Genomic DNA, 20,252 nt, shown 5'->3' on the forward strand with positions numbered 1-20,252 from the left:
TGTACCATTTTAAAATTACAAAGCCTTTTGATTTCATGTAATCAAAATGGTTTATTTTGTCTTCTATGAACTCCTCTATCCTTTGTGTGGTGAAGAATTCTCCTCCTAGAAGGGAGAGAATTTGGAACCTAAAGTTTTAAAAACATACATTAAAAAGTGTTTTTACATGCAACTGGGAAATAAGATATACAGGCAATGGGGTATAGAAATCTATCCTGCCCTACAGGAAAATAGAAAGGGAAGGGGATAAGAGAAGGGGGGGAGTGACAGAAGGGAGGGCAGATTAGGGGAAGGGGTATTCAGGATGCTTGCAGTCTTGGGGTTGGGGGAGGGGGCAGATGGAGAGAAAATTTGGAACTCAAAATCTTGCAGAAGTGAATGTTGAAAACTAAAAATAAATAATTAAAAAAATTATTAAAAAAGCTCATGTCCTCATAAAAAATTATCATCTCTTCAGCTTTATACACACACACACACACACACGTGTATTTATGTAAAAATTTTAATACTTCTGGAATTATTTGCTAGACATTTAAAAAGTACTATTTTGACAAATAAAACTGGGGAGAACATTACTTTGAAAAAAAAAAAAGAATTCTCCTCCTAGCCATAATGGCAAAAAGAATCTCCTCCCATTCTCTTTTATCTATTTTTTTAAATCATGTGACCTTTTATGCTCAGGTCATATACTCATTTTAAGCTGACTGTGGTATATGGTGTAACATGGTTGGTCTCAACCTAATTTCTGCCAAAATGAGTTCTCATTTTCCTGGCAGTTCTTGTGAAAAAGGGGGTCCTGCCCCCATTATCTTATGTTCTTGGGCTTATCAAGCACTAGGTGACTGTTTTCATTTGCTTTAGACAGCCAGCGCCATGTGGGGTTGATGACTGCTGCCCAATAAGGTACTTTGATGTCTGGTGGCGCCCACGTTTCTTTGCTGACATCTTTTACTCCACTTCTCTTTTAATTATCTGTCCGTCACCTGTTGCCAACCCACCTTCCATATGCCTCTCCATTGCCCTTGGGGGGGTGTGGCACTTCATCATTATTTTTGTTTAAAATCTTGAAATCCCCCAATGGAGAAGGAAGGTCAGTGTTAAGCAGCCCTCAGACTAAATGCGTTAATGCCATTTGAAGCACCCTCCTTCCACAGGATGGTCAGCAGCCATCACCTCAAAGATGTCCTTTCCTAAGCAGGCTCTCATGCTCAGTCAGGTCCTCCCATCACGAACACAAAAATCCCTCAGTCTCCAGTCAGGCACCTCTCGGCCACTCATCCTTAGTGAGCACAGCACGATGACCTTCTCTGCTAAGGGTGACTCAGCCTCTGGCCAGGCCAGTCTCCATGGCCTTGGGGCAGCTGTCTCCCATAAACCAAGGATTTTTGCCTGTGGGTTTGGGCTGGATGCATCTGTTTCCTCCCTGAGTTTCCTGCTTTCCTAGGCATGGAACCTTCGGAGACGAGTTTTCAGGAAAAGGCCACCAAGGGTCATGGGCTTGCTGAAGGAAGGTTGGCACATGGCAGTCTGATGCTAGAACTATACCAGGCTGAAGTCATTTTGTTTTGGCTTGTTTAGTCAATATGTCCTTTCTGACTTGAGCTCAGTTCGATTTACTCGAATTAGGTTTTTGGATCGGAGGCAGGGAAGGGCTCTTGCCAAGATCAATACATATGTCTAGTTTATGCAGACTGATGGCTCCACCCTGAACCATGTCCCCATTTTCCACTCCTGCCCATTTCTGATTCAGTTTTGGAAGCGCTCAAAAGCGTTGGCAGCCGGGGCCTTGTTACCTCATCCTCAATACTCCCCCATGTATGGCAGGGTTTTTTCCTATCAGGGCATAAAGAGGTATTTGTCCTGACCATGAGGTCATGTCAGAGAGCTGCCAATTTTAGGCAGGACCAACGCGAGTGATGGATTGACCCATCACTTTCCCCACCCCTGGGACCAGTGTGCATCCCCACACTCCCTAGGGGTTGTGGGTCCCTGGGTGGGAGCAGGATGTGGCACATAGTAGGGTGCTTGCTAAAGGTCATTCATTCATTCATTCATTCCTTCTTCATGGCTTCAGTCCTGACAGTTATTTTGGTCTGTGTTTCTCACAAATAGGCCTTTGCTGGCCAAACATCAGGCAGTTCAGGATCAGAGTGCTAGTGACCAGAGGACCATCTCCCCTTGCGTTGACCCCTGGAGTCATCGAACCTTCAGGGAATCTCTTGGTTTCCTTGGAGCTCAGGCCAATGCTGACCTCTTATTTCCTTGTTCTTTTCAGATGGTTAGATTTGTTTAAAATGGCCTTAAGCTGCCTGGAGCTCATCTGAAGAGAGCCTGGATAAATACCTGATTTAGCTGAGATAGCTACCATTTGGGCTAACATCACAGGCCCCCGTATGGCACACAAGGAAGCAGAAATGGCATCATAGATAAGGACAATGTAAGAGCAGCTGGTCTTGACCCAGAATACACAGAGGAGGAGGTCTGTGCTGGGGGCAACACATTTCAGGGGATGTTGAAGGAAGGGTTCTCAAAATATCAGGAAGCAGAGGGAAGAATACCAAAGGCCTGGAAAAGAACATTTGATTTATCACTTTATATTAACTACAGGAGAGTGACCTGGAAAACAGAAATATCATCCAGCTTCCCTTCCCCACCTCTTGACCCCGGGCTTTTGTGTGGATTGTCCCTCATGCTTGAAACGTTTTCTCTCTGAGCCCTGGTGCCCTTCAAGCCTCAGCTCAAATCCCACCTTCTGCAGGAGCCCCCAGCCTCCACCCCACCCCTTCCCTTCTCTTGGGAAGTACCTTCCTCTCCCCTGTCTACATCTTGAATTGGCATAGGCATTTACAGGTTGCTGTCTACGTTGCGATGGGAAGGTCAGGTCCTGCTTTTTTCTTTTTCTTCTTCTCTTCTTTCCCTTCTCTCATCCCCCCTCCCCTCCTTTCCCCTCTTCTCTTTTCCTTCCCACAGTGCCTGGTAGAGAGGGAAGAGCTTCACCAATGCTTGTGAATGATTCTTGGTAGCCATCCCACCCGGCCGCCCATCTTTGCCATCTCCAATCTCACTTCCATGGTGTGGCCTCGTTGACCTTCTTAGTGGCTCCCTCAAAAAACTTCAGTGGATGCTTATTGTCTCTAGGACAAAACACACACTTCTCGATTCCATATTTAAGGTCTTCACAATGTAGCATGGGGCCTGTTGAAAGGAGATGACATCAGGCCCTAGGACAGAGCCCTTGGAGAAGGGCTGACCTGTCGAAAGGTTCTCTTCTCGGCCCTTGCAGAGGGGGCAGATTCTCCTCATCATTTAGAAACAGCGTCCAGCACGGCACCCCTGACTTTGTCAGCAGGTCCTTCCTCATGTCCCCCTACACTTTCTTCTACCTGGGACTGAAGGTTGGTCTGAATGCTGGAATGAATCAATGAACTGATGCGTTCTCTTGTTCTGCTACAGGATGGGATGAGGCTACTTCCAGTTGTCCTGATCTATATCTCACCGGATGGCTCTGGAGGAGAAAATGAGGCTGGTAACTTTGCATAGCCCTCCCGGATTAGCTCCAGTTCATTTGCATGTCATGGTATCACCTCCCTGACAAGGGAGGACAAGGGGCAGCTAGGTGGCACAGTGAATGGAGCACCAGCCCTGAAGTTGGGAGGACCTGAGTTCAAATCTGGCCTCAGATAGATAACACTCACTAGCTGTGTGACTCTGGGCAAGTCACTTAACCCCAATTGCCTCACAAAAAAAAAAAAGAGAGAGAGAATGAAGGACAAACAATTTCTGTGAGTAGAAGGAGGAGCTGCCTCACCCAGACCTAATGGAATTGGCCAGTTGGGCAGTGCAGATCTGTTATGATGAACCCTTACCTGTCGGCATTCTGCCAAAGGAATGTAAATTTTGATCTCCAAAACATCCTTAAATCCAAATCACTCTGGCTTTCATGGACTGGCCAACAACTGGTCCCAGGCCAAGCCCCACCTGGTCATTGTTTGGGTCCTGATCAGCTCAGAGTGACAGTAAACAGGAATTGTTTCTGGTTTTGGCCAGAAACCCTGAGGATCCTCCCCTCCCAGATTTCTTTCTTTCTTTCTTTCTTTCTTTCTTTCTTTCTTTCTTTCTTTCTTTCTTTCTTTCTTTCTTTCTTTCTTTCTTTCTTTCTTCTTCCTTCCTTCCTTCCTTCCTTCCTTCCTTCCTTCCTTCCTTCCTTCCTTCCTTCCTTCCTTCCTTCCTTCCTTTCTTTCTTTCTTTCTTTCTTTCTTTCTTTCTTTCTTTCTTTCTTTCTTTCTTTCTTTCTTTCTTTCTTTCTTTCTTTCTTTCTCTCTTGTTTTCTTTTTTTGAGTAGGTAAAGAGGCCATTCTCTGCCTCATTTGTTACCTAGCCTTAATCACTGAGTGGGTGTTGCTTCAGTCAGACAGAGACCTGTTCCTGGGCCACTTTCAGTCGCCCTGATCTATTTCTGGCCATAGGACCCAGATGGTTCTGGAGGAGAAAGTGAGGCTGGTGACTCTGCACAGACCTGCCTCACTTCAATCCAATGCACTTGCCTATCAGGGCATCACCTCCCTGATGTCTTGGTCCTCTTTGGAACAAAGGACAGACAACAACATAGGATGGAAAGATGTGAGCTATGGCTTCCTCACAGCTGGCACTGTCCCAAAGTGGGACGGGCGCTTCAAGGGGAAGGGAAGGGGGCCGCTGTGTGCTCACTTGCAGGTTGGCAGTTGGAAGGGTGGCAGCTGCCCTAGTAAGCCATGGGAGCTGTGGCTTTCTGAGTCCTGGGTTCCATCGGGATAACACGCCACCTCTTGTGCAGGGAAGAGGCCAAAGCTGGCTTCTGCAGGTGCTCTGTCACTCCCTGGAAGTCTGAGGGCACCTGGGACAAGCTTCTTAGTCTCCCCATAGGGGTGACCCACTGAAACGCCCAAAGGCTTCTTGATGGAAAGCTTTCACTTACCTCTGCGTCCTGGGGAAGAGGTGTCTTCTCCAAAGCTCATGCAGTGCTTGGGGAGGAGGACATCATATTCTTATACTTCTCTCTTGGCTAAGTGCCTTCAGTATTCTAAGCCTGACTGGAGAAGGGATCATGCCAGCATCCATGCCTATGGAAGTGAGTCATGCCTTAATCTGGTTCAGGTTCAAGAATAAATTTCATTTTCAAGTTTCATAGGAAAAATTGGCTCCCACTAATTCTGCTCTCCTGGGAGCTGCCACACTCTCTGAGCAGGGCTGCTATTTTTACCTCCAAGGGAAGAGCTGTAAAACATGGGCCATCTCTTTCCATGACTTGCTCTTCACACAAACGTAAAATTCAGAGCTGGGAAGGACCTTAGAGTATGCCAGCCCAACCCTTTCATTTTACTGATGAGGAAAATGAGGCCCAGAGAGGCTTGGCCACTTAGCTGATATTACTCAGCTAGCACATTTCTGATATAGGATTTGAACCCAGGCCCATGGAGACAAGATGTCCCTGCAGCCTCATGTCCAGGCAGGCCTTTCTGGGCCCATGGACATCCCCTTTCCAGATGCTAATTGACACTTGACAGTGACCAGACATACCTGTTTGCAAAGAAGGCATTTCCCTCTCAGTTCTTGGGGTGGGCCTGGTCTTAGGGATCAGAGTTCTCATGACTCGCAAAGTGGCTTTCTTTGAGGTCTTTGTGGTCCCTGGGTGATGAGTCCTCTTGGTTCAGCTTCCTTCCCCTTCTTTATTCAAGTTCATTCAAGGCTTCCAAGTTCCTCTGAATCCCTCCTATGTGTTTCTGGTGGTGCAATAATATTCCTTCCTATTTATAACTGGTTTGGCCATCCCCCAGGAAGTGGGCGCCCACTTGGGTAGAAGCTTTTGTTTGTATGAGCTTTTTTCCTCTCTCTTTCCTCTGTCTTCTCCTGTCACAGGGATGAGTCCAGTCATGGTAACCCTGGGTCAAAGGATACATCCAGTTGAGGGACTGGTCTTTGAGAAGCTTAATAGATGCATTTTCATTCATTCACTCAGAATGGTTAGGCCCCATACAGAGCTCTTTGGGGAAGCCACAGCTAGACTCTCTAGCTCAAGAAGACGGAATGCATCGGCTGGCTTCTGGCAATCTGGCAGGGGACCGGGCCAGTGACTGTGCGTGTGGCTCTAGTCTCGGAGGCTGGCCATGCCGGTCTTGTGCTCTTCCCTGAATCTGACCTTGCATCTCCTCCTCCTGCCCGGCGCCATGTCTGTGGTGTGACCCCTCCTTGCTTCTGGCTCTCCCAGGATCCATGAAATACTAACAGACCTGAAAGAAGGCCTAGAGAGAGCTGGGCAGAGAAGGGCAAGGGAGAAGAAGACCCAGGCTGAGGAGGCCAAGGTGGGGTCTGACCTGCCCAGGGCCAGGGAGGGTCAACCAGCTTCCCCACAATGGGATTGGGGAGAACAGGACCAGGGGCAGAAATCCACTCAGGGAAATCAATCCGAGGACCAGCCCAAGGCGTGGGCACGAGCACCTCTGACCAGGGGAACTGAGCATAGGAGACGCTAAACTGGTTTTGAGTTTGTGCATCCATGACACCTTAGAGCTGTGGCTTTGGGGACCCAAGCAAGCCAAAGAGGTAGTTAATCCTTTTTGCCTTTGAACTCTCAGGGCTTAGCACCTAGGAGATGTCTCATCAAGGCTTGGAATTGAACCTCCTGTGATTCAATCTCAGTACCACTTCAGTCCCCAAGTCCATAAACACAACAATCTTAATTAATACAAATAACCAAAGAAGGACTGAAATTCCAAATAAGACCCTAACATTTAAACCACTTGCTGTTTTCCAATAACATTGTTAGCTTTGTGATTTTTTTCTCTCGTTTCTAGGGGTACGTGGGTTTTTTTGTCTCATTCTTCCTTCTGAGGGGCATCCATTTTCTCTATTGAGTTATTCATCTATCCAATCATTTATTTTGTACGTTCATTTGAAAAAGTCCTGAGTTGCAGTTCTCTCAGACCTTGGAGCACCTCTCCACCAGCAGCAGGATCCAGTTATTCCCGTGACACGGTCTGCATGTCTTGGTGACCTTCCTGTCCTTTTCAAGGCACATTTAGACATTTAGAAAAGGAAGGCATGATCGCAAAGGGCTTTAGCAAGAACAGGTCGAGCTTCCCCTCCCTGTCCCACTCATATTACAGACAAGGAAACTGAGGCCCAGGAGGCTGGGGTCTAACCAGGGCTAGCTCAGGGGAATGCTCAAGGTACAGCACACCTAACTCGAAGTGAGAAAAGCATGTGTCAAGATGTCTTGTGCAATTCTTGTGCGAAAGGTTAACAGGGATATATGTCAGAACTCGATGCATGGGATAAAAACAAGGGGAGAGGGGACCAGATGACAAGTCTGGGCCACCACTGGCACCCCGGGGATGCATCGGAGGCTGAGCTTCCAGGGCCCTGGGGGCCATGGCCCCTGGCATTCGGCCCAGGCACGGCACTGTCTTCTGCAGTCTGCGGTCAGCTGCGGGCTCCACACTTTAGGAAGGCCCTGGACCCGCTGGACAGTGTCCAGAGGAGGGCCACAGGCAGATGGCGTGAAGGAGGGTGGCCACATGCGGGGGCACATGCAAGGCTGACACCGGAGACAGCCCTGAGACCAAGCGGGCAGCACCAGGAGCGTGGGGTGGAAGTTACAGCCAGGTAGACTGAGGCTGGGGCCTGTGGACAGGGCAGGCTCGTTCATGGATGGGTCAGTCCCCCTGGACTTCCCACCTCTGATTTTTGAGTTCTTTTAGGCCGAAGGGTGGTGTCCAGGCAAGGGGAATGGCGGTGCTGGGCTTGGAGGCTGAGGCCTGGCTCTCATCCCAGCTTGGGCCTCTGTGGGACTCAGTTTCCCAATCTTTAAAATGGGTGGCGACCTCGGTGGGGGCTGCCAGCTCTGACGCTGGGTCATCCCCGGGCGAAGGGACGAAGTGAAGGTCCGAAGACAAAGCCCAGGCCCGGGCTGGGGAACGCTCCTGCTCCGGGGCCAGCCCCGAATCGGAGCCACCTTCCCCAGCCCGGAAAGCAGCCCCCACCGCGGCCGAGGGCTCTACGCCAGCTCTTGAGCCAATTGCGTAGGGAGCCCCCACCTCTGGCCCGGCCCTGCACCGCCTTCCCTTACGACAAGTGCGTTCGGGGCCCCAATGGCCTACGGCATCCCGCACCGTTACGCCGAGAGCGAAGGGAGGCACTGACGTAGTCCCTGCTGTGCACCACCTTCCTTACGCCAAGTGCGTGCGGAGGCTCTGCCACCCTACCTTACGCTAATTGCGTCTCCGGGCTCTAACGCTGTTGGAGACGCTCAAGCCGTGGACCGGACGTGCCTTTTAGACGGCCATCTTTGGTAGGGGCAGGAACCGCACCCTCTCGCCTTCTCTGACCATCTCCTGAACTCCAGGAGGGGTCCCAAGACCTTCAGCCGCTTCAAGAGAGCGCGATCGTTACGACCAGCGCGCACTGACGACTCTCTCCTGGAGGCTCGGGTCCTGAGGGACCCCCCCGAGACCTCTCGTCTGCCCGGCTGCAAGATGGCTGCCGAGGGCCGGTTGCACCATGGCCCGGTCGGCCCTGGGGGCGGGGGCGCTCTTTGGTGCTCTCGCGAGAGCGGTCCGAGCGCGCCGCTTCGAGGGCGGGGGCGCGCGCGTCGCGGGCGGGGCGGGGCGCGGGCGGCGGAGGGGTTGGAGCGGCGTACGTAGGCGCCGCGGCGCGGCGCGAGGCTACGCTACGTCAGCGGCGCAGGCGGCGTTGGAGAATCGGCGGGCGGGCGGACGGCCTCGCCGGGGGAGGGGATGTCGGTCAGTGAGCGAGCGGCTGAGGAGAGGAGCGGCGGCGGCTGCGGCGGCGGCGCCATGGGTGAGTCTCTGCTCCGGCCCGGCCCGGCCCAGCCCGGCCTCCGGGGCCCCGGGGAGGCGGCGGGGGCGGCGGCGGGGCTGGAGCCAGGGTCCGGGGGGGTCCGGGCGGGCCGGGGCCGGGGGCGGGGGCGGCCGTGACAGTTTGAAGGGAGCCCGAGGAAGCGGCGGCTGCAGGCCCGGGCTGGGCCGAGCCGGGCCGGGCCGGGGGAGCGCGGCGGGGCCGGGCTGGGCCTGCAGGAAATGGGGCGGGGGCCGGGCCCCTGGGGCTCGGTCCCCCCTGCAGTCACCCACGCGGGGCCCGGCCTCCTCCCCGCCTCAGTTACCCATTCCGTCCCGCTGCCGGGCGCCTCCGAACCCGCCATCGTCAGCCCCGGGATGGGCCGCCCCGGTGCAGAGCCCGAGCTTGTCTGCGGCCCAGGCGGGGGCGACGGGAGCCCTCGCAGCACTTGAGCCCCGGGCATCTGGGGGCTCGGCGCTCCCCGGTCGGAGCCCGCGGGGGCTTGGGGGGCCGGGCCCGAGAGCGAGGAAAGAGAAGGGGGTGGGGTGGGGTGGGGGCGGGGAGGGACGAAGGGCAGGAAGCCAGCGCTGATCCCACCCAGCTGTTGCCGGGCTGGGGAGGGAGGGGGCCCGGGCCGGGGGCTGCGGGGCAGCTGGGGGGGGTGCCTTGGGGGTGCGGGGCTCCTCCCGCAGTCAACTATTGGAGCTCCCCGCCAGGCGTGACCTAGTTTGGGTTTGGGGAGCGAGGGTCGAAAATAAAAACATGCGTGTGGCTTTTCTGTTCGAAAAGGCGAAGTGAAGGGGTCCTCGGCAGCTGTTAGGGAGCGGGGCCGGCCGCGGATGTTCAGTGGCCAGATGAGGCAGACCCCGGTTTGACAAAGGGCGTTTTGTTCCATGGTGCCGACTTTAAAACGAACGCGTCGGGAATGATAGGTTCCCCGGTCACGATGCAGATGGCTTTGAACCCCTGTGGAAGTGTGCCCCCCGCAGAATCCCTTCCCGGGAACGTCCCTGATTCATTATGGTGGACCACTGATTGTTCTTGTTCCTTTTCGTTTCCATTCGGTTCACAAATACTGTTCTAGAAGCTGGGGGAAATAACGAAGGTTGTATGAGGCAGAAGTTCCTCCAGGAGCTGGGCAGGGGGACAGAATAGAGCCAGAGAATGAGTGCCAAAATGATTTACAAACATTAGCGAACAACAGCCCTGTGAGGGAGGTACTTTTACAGCTGCCTTAACTGAGACAGATGTTGGCTAAGTATTTGCCCAGGGTCACACAGGTAATTCCAGCTAGGATCTTTTCGACTCCAGGTGCAACCCTCTATCCTGATTTGCTCTGCGAGGTTGGATGAGGTAGGGGCTTTGACTGGGAAGGGATCAGGAAGTTTCCTGTTGTAACTGGAGGTAGCATTGGAATTGGGCTTTGAAATTCAATGGAGAAGGGCGGGGAGCAGAGGCACTACCGTCCGAAAACCCAGGGCAGGTCTAAGCCACGGTGAATGCGGCTGTCAGGTCTCAATCTAATGAAAAGCCTAATTCAGCAGCAAGTGATCATCCTAATAGGGGCAAACCATTGACCTCCTGAGGCGACACGGTCCTCTTACACAGAACCTAGATTTATCTCTACTGCTGTCTCTTGTAGCTGGTACTTGTCTCAGGAAGCAAGCAGGAAAAATAAGCTTCCCTGTGACAGCTCTTCAAAAACCAGCTAAATAACCCTTGTTGCTTTGCCTCATTCTGAAGACTTAGCTCCTTTTCTTGCTGTCCTGATGACTGGGGTTCTTCATTGGGCTCTTTGAGCATTCATTCTGGGGAAGCCCAGGGCCCCCTTCTCAGAACATTTTTTTTTTTGTGAGGCATTCGGGGTTAAGTGACTTGCCCAGGGTCACACAGCTAGTAACTGTCAAGTGTCTGAGGCCAGATTTGAACTCAGGTCCTCCTGACTCCAAGGCTGGAGCTCCATCCACTGTGCCACCTAGCTGCCCCAGAACAATATTTTTTAATGCGTAATATACATAGTATTACAAAATAAAATAATACTATTGAAATACAGACTCTGGAATATTTACAAAGTGCATTGAGGGACCCTAGCTTAAGGGCCCCTGCTCTAGATGGCCTCCTTTCAACAATTTCCTTCCATTTATTAAAGCAAGTACCATGTGCTGGGAAAAAAAACATCTCTTCAAAGTGCTTATACTTGTCATCCCTCTTCCTGAAATGTTAGAGTCAAGTATTTTCTAATAAATACATTTTCTAGTAACCTTATTTTTTAAATGATAAAGAATGTGTAAATACAACCTGCATTGTGATGTGGAAAATTTAAATTGTGTTTTTTGTTAAATATTGGGATAGCAAAATGTTTGGTTTGTAGTATGTTTACAGTTTGCCATCTCCATGAAAGAAAGGCCCATCTTTTTAACATCATTCTTTTTCCTGTGGCACTGTATGGCTCGCAAATCATGGAATACCACAGTCTGAAGAATTAAACTTTAGGGTTGTCCAGAGGACTAGGAAGAGGGACGTGGTGGGCATGAGCCAGCTGTGAGGGCTCAGTAACAAACAAGCGAGCAGAAGTCTGTAAAGGATTAGCTTGTACATCAACGGTGTGAGATCTGGAACAAGGCCTCTTGTGACAGGATCCATGGGTTGGAGGATGTGATAGAAGGCATCTGCAGGGTGCAGAATAGCTGGAATCTCAAAGAATAAGAGTATCTACATGTTGGGAAACATAGCTGAGATGTTTACCTTGAGGTATTTATCTATTTTACAAGTGGGTGGGCGGACTCTTAGTGGATGGAAGCTTTCAGGCAAAGACAGGCTATGTCATTGCTAATTGGGGATAGGATGGGGGGAATCTGTTTGAGGATGGCTGGCTGGGCAAAAGGGCCAGATCAGTGGCCTCCAGGGGCCATTTTGGAGATTTCACGGTTCATTTCTGCTCCAAACACCCAGGGTGAGCCCTGGCACTCCAGCTATCACCATCCAGCCTGTGTTCAGACTTCCTGTGAGGCAGGCATTGTGTTGAATGTTGGATGCAAAGAAGGGCATAAGCGAGGGCCCTGCCTTCAAGGAGCTTGTGTCAGATGGGGAAGACAAACCTGCAGCTCTGTAGAAACAAGATGGGTGGGATAAACAGTATGCTAATATTATCTCTTTCACTGGAGCCTCGAAATACCCTGAGGAGATGGGTGCTATTATGATCCTCATCTTACAGTTGAGGAAACTGAGGTAGACGGGTTAAATGACTTGCCCAGGGTAACAGCTAGTAATTGTCTAAAGCAGGATTGGAACCTGTGTCTTCCTGACTCCACGCCCAGCCCTCTTATCTACTGTGCTGCCTCAGGGAGGGGTGGACATGAGAGGAAACTGGATGGTAGGAGCCGGAAGGTCTCTTGGATTTGAGCTGAGTTAAGCTTATAGGAAGCCAGGAGTCAGAATTGGGTAGGGAGGGAGTAGCGGTGAAAATGGCCCATCCTGAGGGGGGAGCAGCCAGAAGAACAATGTCCCTAGATTGTAGGATGTGTAGAAGGGAACAAGTTCAGAAAAGATTAGGGAGGGAGCAAGGGTCTAGATTGGAAAGGAAAGCCTTGGAAAGTCAAAGGATATTCTATTTGATCCTCGAGATACTAGGGAGCCACTGAGGGAAGGGAGTGGAAAAGTGTCCGACTTGTGCTCTAGGAAGATCCCTCGGTAGCACGTGCCTCTGGTCTCTGATTCTCGCACTCACACCAGCTGTCAGAGATGCTGTTCAGAGGTATTCCAGTAGCTTCAGCTCACCAGTAGGGTAAAGTCCAAACACTTTAATTTGTCATGCATTGCTCTTCCTGGTCTCTTCCCGGTTTTTACATTGTCTTCTTGCCTTCCAAGAGTGGAACCAGGCCACCTACTGCCTTCCCCTCCTGGTCATGCATGTTGCTGCCTTTTGTGGAGCCGTCTGTATGGCTCTCTGCCCTCCCCATTAGGCAGAACCTGTTTGTCCTTCAGAGCCCAGCCCTAGGCCCTTCCTGTCTCTTCTGCTAGGTGCAGGAGCACTTCCTCTGTACCGTCTGCCGGCACGCGGAGCACCTGATGTTGTTCCACGTTGCTGTCTTCTCTCCCAGGCTGTGGGCCTTGCCGTTTTTGCACAGCCCTGGGTATGATGTACTGGGCTTGAAGTAAACACTTGTCCACTGAAAGAATGTTTTCTGTGCTGTTGGACAGCCAGTCGTGTTAGTATGTACTGCCTTTAATTCAGTTCACTAGGTATTCTCAGTAGCACTTACCTTGCATTGTGATGCTATTGTTGAATTTTGTGATTTTCAGATTATTTCATTCCTGTGACATCTTCTAACATATTAAATAGTATATGACAAGACCTCTGGAGTTCTCATTTGAGGTAGTGTTCTATTTTTAACCAGCTGCAGTTTTTTCTCTTTACCAGATTCTCAAAATCATCATAGCCTTTATTCAGCGGCAAAAAAAAAATCTGTAAATATTTATTATAGCCTCTTCTTCTACCTTATTTATAGTGGTCACATTTCTTCTCCCTTATTTACAGTAGTATGTGAACAAAGTCTTCCACTAAAATGCTGCTTTCTTTGCTGTGAACCCGAGTTCTCTTGAAGGCTTTGTCAGTGGGGCACAAGTGCCGGCTGGTCCTCTCCAGTTTGGATCCATTTAAGTATGGTTGGAGGGAGGAGGGGTCATTTTGTGTGTGTTGTCTGAAGCCTAGCCACTGAGAAGTCAGGTGAGGCATTGTACTTAACCTGGTTGGCTGCACGTTGATGAATTTTTCAGGCATACCAATTCTTAGGAAAACATAGATAGGGTGGTGCAAGGGCTGTGTGGTCTGTACCCACGTTAACACCATTAGAGATGATTAAAGTGAAGCAACATGGTATCGAGCCTTGTGGGCCAGCCTCAGAGACAAGGCCTCCTCTCTGACTTAGGCTAGTCCCAGGCAAGTCACCTTAGCTCTTCCCCCCATCAGAATGTAAACATAAACTGTCTGAGTTTTCTACTTTTATTCTTAGTTTAGCACAGGGCTTTACATGTAGTAGGTGCTTCATCATTTTCTAAGCTGTCCTCTTAGGCAGAAAGGGTTGGCTGGATGCCTGCTGTTAACATGTGCTGGCTTTGGGCCCCTGGGCCTGGTTAGCTTCCTTCTCTGCTCAAGAGGTTACTGATTTGCACTGATATTGGGAATTTTCCCATTAGGAATTATGTATACCAATGAAATCATAGGTCTGGAGAAGATAAATATCAATATATTTATAGAAAGTTAACATTTATACAGAATATTTGTATTTGAGTGTTAAATATATTAGCATTTAGTAATAATGATAGCTAATTTAAATAGCTATTTAAAATGAAGTGGTTATTATTGAGCCACCCATGAATTCATCAAAGCTAGGTCACTGATTTTATTTACTTTGATATCTCTCTTAGGCTAGTAGCTCAGGGCAGTATTGAAGAGAGTGACCCTGGGTTCAACCAGGCTTTTTGGCAGTTCTCTGATCCTTTTTTAGCCAGAGTTGGAGACCTGTGGGTTAGGCCAAAGGTATCACATATGTAGTCATAACACTGCCAAGTGCAGCCAAAAGCAGATTAAAATATAATTAGGAAATATTTGACAAGATAAATAAAAAGAAAATAGGACACAGATACTGTTAATATGTGCTTTTTTAAGTCGGCATGGAGCCTCAGGGATCTTTCTGTGTGGTTTCTATCATAGTTTGACCCCACTGGGTTAGATGATAACACTGTTCATAAGCCCATTCTAGTCGTTTAGTGGAGGACCACAAGGACCTGTCCTTAGTCCTGTGCTGCTGGTTAGTACTTGTGATCAGTGACTGAAGGCCTAGAGGACAGATTGATTAGGTTTTTAATGATGCCAAGCTGGAAAAGGGAGGAGCCAGCACTTCAGATGACAGGGTCTACAAATTTCTACAGGTTAGAAAGATGAGTCTAGGAAAAAAATAGTGTCCTAGTCATGACTTCAGATCACCTTTCTGTGTACGGAGGAAGGGGGTGTGTCTAGACAGCATTTCATTGTGAGTCAGTGTAGCTGACCCAGAATTTAGCCTGCATTCGTTGTAGAGGAGGAGGCACCCCTTGCTCTTCCACTTCTGGGCCCCATGTTTGTGGAGGACACTAAACTAGATTACTTCAAAGGACATCCAGGTTGGGGAGAGGACTGGAAAGCTGCCATGTAAACATCAGCTGGAGGACCTGCCTGGAGATATTTCTTATTTAAAATGTTCTCTCTATCAATTAACAAGCATTTATTTTCTCTCCCACGTCCCTCACCAAACTGAGAAAACAATACAGAGCAAACCTTTGAAGCCAGTGCATGAGTGAGTAAATGAAGCATTTATGAAGTGCTTTCTTTGTTCAAACTCCCGGGCTAAGTGCTGTGATTATAGATAGAAAAGCCAGACAGTCCCGACTCCCCAGGAGCTCCCATTCTAATAGGGAGGGAAAATATGTGGAAGGTTTCAGCTGCAAGTCCATTGGAAAGGTCTCGGTTCTTTGGATGCAGTGCAAAACAGATGGCCAGCCTCTTCTTTTATGTCATTTCCACTGTTAGTCATGCCAGGATCTGATGTGGAACTATTTGACAGGGCCAAAGACTTAGGTAAGACTGGAGTCACATGTCTTGCAGGAGTGGTCCCCAGACTGCATCTCTGCAGCTGGTGACTTCCCTTGAGGATGGCTGTGGGCACTGGCCTGGAAGCCTAGCTGTTCCCAAGGCTCTTGGATTTAGGTTGCTGGGCTGTCTCCATCAGGATCTCAGGAAATGGGTAGGTGGTGGTTTGAGTGGCCTGGCACATACTGCCTGCCATCCCCCTCAGTATGCTTTGCTGCTTTAGCTGGGCTGACCTGACCGCCCCATGAATGATATTGTTGGGTCAGAGTGTGCACAGTGTGGTGACTTTTTTGGGGGGGAGGGGGCCATAATTCTAAATTGTTTTCCATAATAATTGGGCGATTTCACAGTTTTACAAACGTTCGAGTAGTGTACTCATTTCCCCTCCATTTGTACCCTCCTTTTAATTTTTGGCATCTTTGCCAATCTAATGGGTGTGAAGTGGAATCTCAGTTGTTTTAATTTGCATTTTTCTAATCGTTAGTGATTTGGAACATTTTTTCACATGGCTGTTTATAGCTTGAATTTTTGAAAACTGCTTGTTCATGTCTTTTGACCATTTATCAGTTGGAGAATGGCTCTTATTCTTATACATTTGGATCATTTTCTTATACAGTTTAATATTCTTATACAATTGGATCAATATACACACACATTATGTATATATGTATGTGTATATGTCTATATATAAAATGAGATCTTTATCAGAGAAACTCGCTATAGGCATTTCCACTCTCCATCAGCAGTTTCTCTTTTTTAAGCTGCATTGATTTTATTTGTGCAAAAACTTTAAAATTCCGTGCAGTCAAAACTTTCTATCTTATCTTCTAATCTTTTGGTCATGAACTCATCCCCATCTATAGGTGCTGCAAAAAGAACTATATGTGATCTTTTCTCTCTCACATATCCAGTTGGATTTTCTCTTGATATATAGTATGGGCTGTGGGTCTAAACCTAATTTTTCCCAGATTGCTTTCTAGTTTTCTAGCTGTGAATACTTGACCTTGATGATTGTAAGTTTTTTTTTAAAGTGTTTTTTTAATTAACTTATTTTGATTTATTAATAATCACTTCCATTAGCTTTTGAGTTTTAAATATTTCTCCCCTTCCTTCCCCCCTCCCTCTCCAAGATGATGTGCAATCCGATATAGGCTATATATATGTATATATGTATACACACACATTCCTATTAAACATATTTTCATATTAGTCATGTTGTAAGGAAGAATTAGAACCAATAGGAGGAATGACCAGAAAGAGGAAACAAAACACAACAGAAGAGAGAAAAAAGTAGCAAACAGTATGCTTTGATCTGCATTCAAACTCCATAGTTCTTTCTCTGGATGTGGATAGCATTTTCCATCATGAGACCTTTGGCGATGTCTTAGATCCTTTCATTGCTGAGAAGGGCTAAGAATATCAGCGTTAGTCATCGCACAACCTGGCTGTTACTCTGTGTAATGTTCTCTTGGTTCTGCTCACTTCACTCAGCATCAATCCATGCAAGTCTTTCCAGGTTTTTCTGAAGTCTGCCTGCTCATCATTTCTCATAGCACAGTAGTATTCCATTACATTCATATACCACAACTTGTTCAGCCATTCCCCGATTGATAGGCTTTGCCTCCAGAAAAAGAGCTGCTATGAATATTTTTGTACATGTGGGTCCTTTTCCCATTTGTGTGATCTTTTTGGGATACAGCCTTAGAAGTGCTGTTGCTGGGTCACACAGGGTGTGCATAGTTGGGTTGCCCTTTGAGCGTAGTTCCAAATTGCTCTCCAAAATGGGTGAATCATTTCACAACTCTACCAGCAATGCATTAGTGTTTAAATTTTCCTGCATCTTCTCCAGCATTTATCATTTTCCTGTTTTGTCATGTTGGCCAATCTGATAGATGTGATATGGTGCCTCAGGGTTTTGATTTGCATTTCTCTAATCAATAGTGATTTAGAGCATTTTTTCGTATCACTAGATGGCTTTAATTTCTTTGAGAACTGCATGTTCATATCCTTTGATCATTTATCAATTGGGGAATGACTTGTATTATAAATTTGACTCAGTTCTCTACATATTTTAGAAATGAGGACTTTATCAGGGACACTGGTTGTAAAAATTCTTTCCCAATTTTCTACTTTCCTTCTAATCTTGGTTGCATTGGCTTTGTGCAAAAACTTCAATTTAATGTAATGAAAATTATCCATTTTGCATTTCTTAATATTATCTGTCTCCTGTTTGGTCATGAATTCTTCTGTTCTCCATAAATCTGACAGGTAGACTATTCCTTGCTCTCCCAGTTTGCTTATGGTATCAGTCTTTATATCTAAATCATGAACCCATGATTGTAAATTTTAAAAGGCTGTTGTGCAGAAGAGGAATTAAGTTTGTTCTGTTTTGCCCTAGAGGATAGAACTAGGAGCAGCATATGAAAGTGTGAGGCAGATCATAGCTTGATGCTAATGAAGGAAAACTCAGCAATGTGACTCTGTCCAGAAGCTGGAATGGGTTGGCTTGGGAAGTAAGCTCTTGGTCATTGGAGGAAGGTCTTTAAGGCACAACAGCGGCGACCAGAAAGCATTTATTGGGCCTTGTATTCAAACTGCCCTCTGCCTTGACAGAAGCAAGGTGTTCACTTAACAGGAATATTACAAAGGGCATTTCTGGTTACTTAAAGGTTGATTCTCTTGAGGTCCCTTCCTTTGGAGATTCTTGGAGTAATATATTTTATCTTGATCAAATATATTTCCTGTAATCTTTAGGGAAGATCAAAAGTCATACTTTCAGTTTACCCAGAAACTTAAAATGCTGATATTTTAAATTAATTGATTTTATTATATTTAAGTTAATGATTTTAAATTAAATCACTTTATTTTATAGCATCACACTATTCTATATTGTGGCTTTGGCAAAATCAAACTAAAGCCTATGGATTAACTTTTAAAAGTATTAACTTAGCAACCTACCAAAAACAAGGGTCAAAACCTTAGCTAATCCCTGCCCTTTAACAAGGGGGAACTAAAAGAATTAACAGGCAAGTTGGCAAATAAGTGGGCCTGCCCAAATTAGGTGCCTTCCAGCTTTTAGTCTCTGATCATATGAATTTTGAGTAAGTCTTATAAATGACAGCATTTAATTAATATATAATTGAAAAAGGTGGGCTAGTCATGTGGCCAGGGTCTGGTTCTGTAAGCATTCATTAAACATTGGCTGCGTGCTAGGTACTACTAGGCCTTGGGGATGCAGAGATCAAATGGATTAGCTCCTCCCCTACTCTAGATCCATCATCTATGCTAGTTCTGGTGCCTTCTTTCTGTAGATTATCTTTTTCACCGGGGGTTGTTTGCATGTTGTGTACCCCTTTAAACTGTGACCTCCTTGGGAATGGGAACTGTATACTTTTTCTTTGTGTCTTTAGCACTTTGTATCACCACACTATAACAGGCGCTTAATAAATGTTTATTGACTGACCTACCCTCGGGGAGCTTACATTCTGTCGGGAAGAAACAACACCTACACCAGTAAGTAACTAGAAAGTAGATGTATGCTAAGTGATTTGTGGGTGGAAGACCCAAGTCTTACCTGGAGGGTAGCTAACAATAGAATAGAGATGCCTGAGGGCACATTGGAAGAGTAGGGAAGAGTGGAATTGGCACTGCCATGGATGGATGTGAGGCAGGGTAAGGTGGGCAGGGAAGGGAGCTTCAACGTGGGCAGCCCATGCTCAGCCCCAGGGATTTTGAGTGGAGTCATATGGCAGTAGAGATAGTCCTGCCCCTCGAGGGAGCAGATGTGTAGTGGTCTTAGATTATTAATCCCTGAGAAGGAGGGAGTGTGGTGGCAGAGCAGATGTCCAGTCTCTGGCTCTGGTTGATAGTCAAGGCAGGAGTTTGTGAGGTCCCCGGGCCAGGCTGAGTCTAGAGAGATGAGGCATATTTGATGTATTTTTTTTTTTGACATGCAAGAAAATACATTTTCAATGGTTTTTTTTATCAATATGTTGTGTTTTGGTTAGTGTTATTTCTCATGAAAACTAACAGCATATCCAAAATAATAAAACAAGTCCTTGGTATTTATTTTTCACTACTAAGGCAATTCCCAAGGTACTTTTTAATTTGTTCCTCCTTAACACAAGTCAGGGTCCAAGTCAGGCTATTCCGTACAAATGTAGCATGTTCTTTGACTTTGTAGTGGAATTATCACTGGACAAGGGTTGTTACAAAACACTTTAGCTTCCTGTTCTTTGCAATGAATTTAAAACTCCACTTACCTTGGAGTACTCCAACATAGATTTTGAAAACCCCTTGGGGGAAGTTATGAAGTTACGCTTTTGCTAAGTTTGATGTTTTCTCCAGTTCTTTCAGTTGCAGATTTCCTTGAGTAATCATGTTTTGTGGCACTTTTATGTCTTTTGAATTCTTCCTTTGCCCAGTTCTGTAGATACTTGTGGTCTTGTTCATTTGGGTACCTGGCGAATAGCTTGTAGAAATCTTTCTATACAGAAGGAGGACTTGTTGCCTTCTCCTGAATTGTTTGGGGTTAGCGCTACAGGGGGCCGGCGAGCAGAGGACATGATGAGCCGAGAGCCAGACATGAACTGCCTCAAACACCTTTCCCTGGTTGCCTTGGTGATAGTCATATTTAATGTATTTCACATCATCAAGGCTTCAAAGTTAATTCAGTACCTTCTCCTACCTTGGGGTGAATTGCTTTATCTGGGCTCATAGCCAAGGTGAAATGGGAGGGGGGCAGCTTTGGGGACCCCTGTAATAGTGCTGACTTTAGTGGCCTTGACTTGCA

At 47.5% G+C, this 20,252-nt stretch overlaps 1 long non-coding RNA gene and 1 pseudogene across 1 annotated transcript; both read right to left on the reverse strand.

Moving 5' to 3' along the window:
• Positions 1-486: 486 nt before the first annotated feature.
• Positions 487-6,039, reverse strand: LOC110192935 (uncharacterized). Its single transcript, XR_002320317.2, has 3 exons — positions 5,557-6,039; positions 4,955-5,099; positions 487-2,565 (listed from the first exon to the last, which is right to left on the reverse strand). It is a non-coding gene; the product is annotated as an uncharacterized LOC110192935 (long non-coding RNA).
• Positions 6,040-19,774: 13,735 nt separating this feature from the next.
• On the reverse strand, positions 19,775-20,025 carry LOC110192932 (LYR motif-containing protein 2 pseudogene; annotated as a pseudogene).
• Between the last annotated feature and the right edge of the window lie 227 nt (positions 20,026-20,252).

The sequence above is a fragment of the Phascolarctos cinereus genome, unplaced genomic scaffold (genome assembly GCF_003287225.1).
Source record: "Phascolarctos cinereus isolate Bilbo 61053 unplaced genomic scaffold, phaCin_HiC Scaffold_4;HRSCAF=312, whole genome shotgun sequence".
In the NCBI taxonomy this organism is placed as follows: Eukaryota; Metazoa; Chordata; class Mammalia; order Diprotodontia; family Phascolarctidae; genus Phascolarctos; species Phascolarctos cinereus.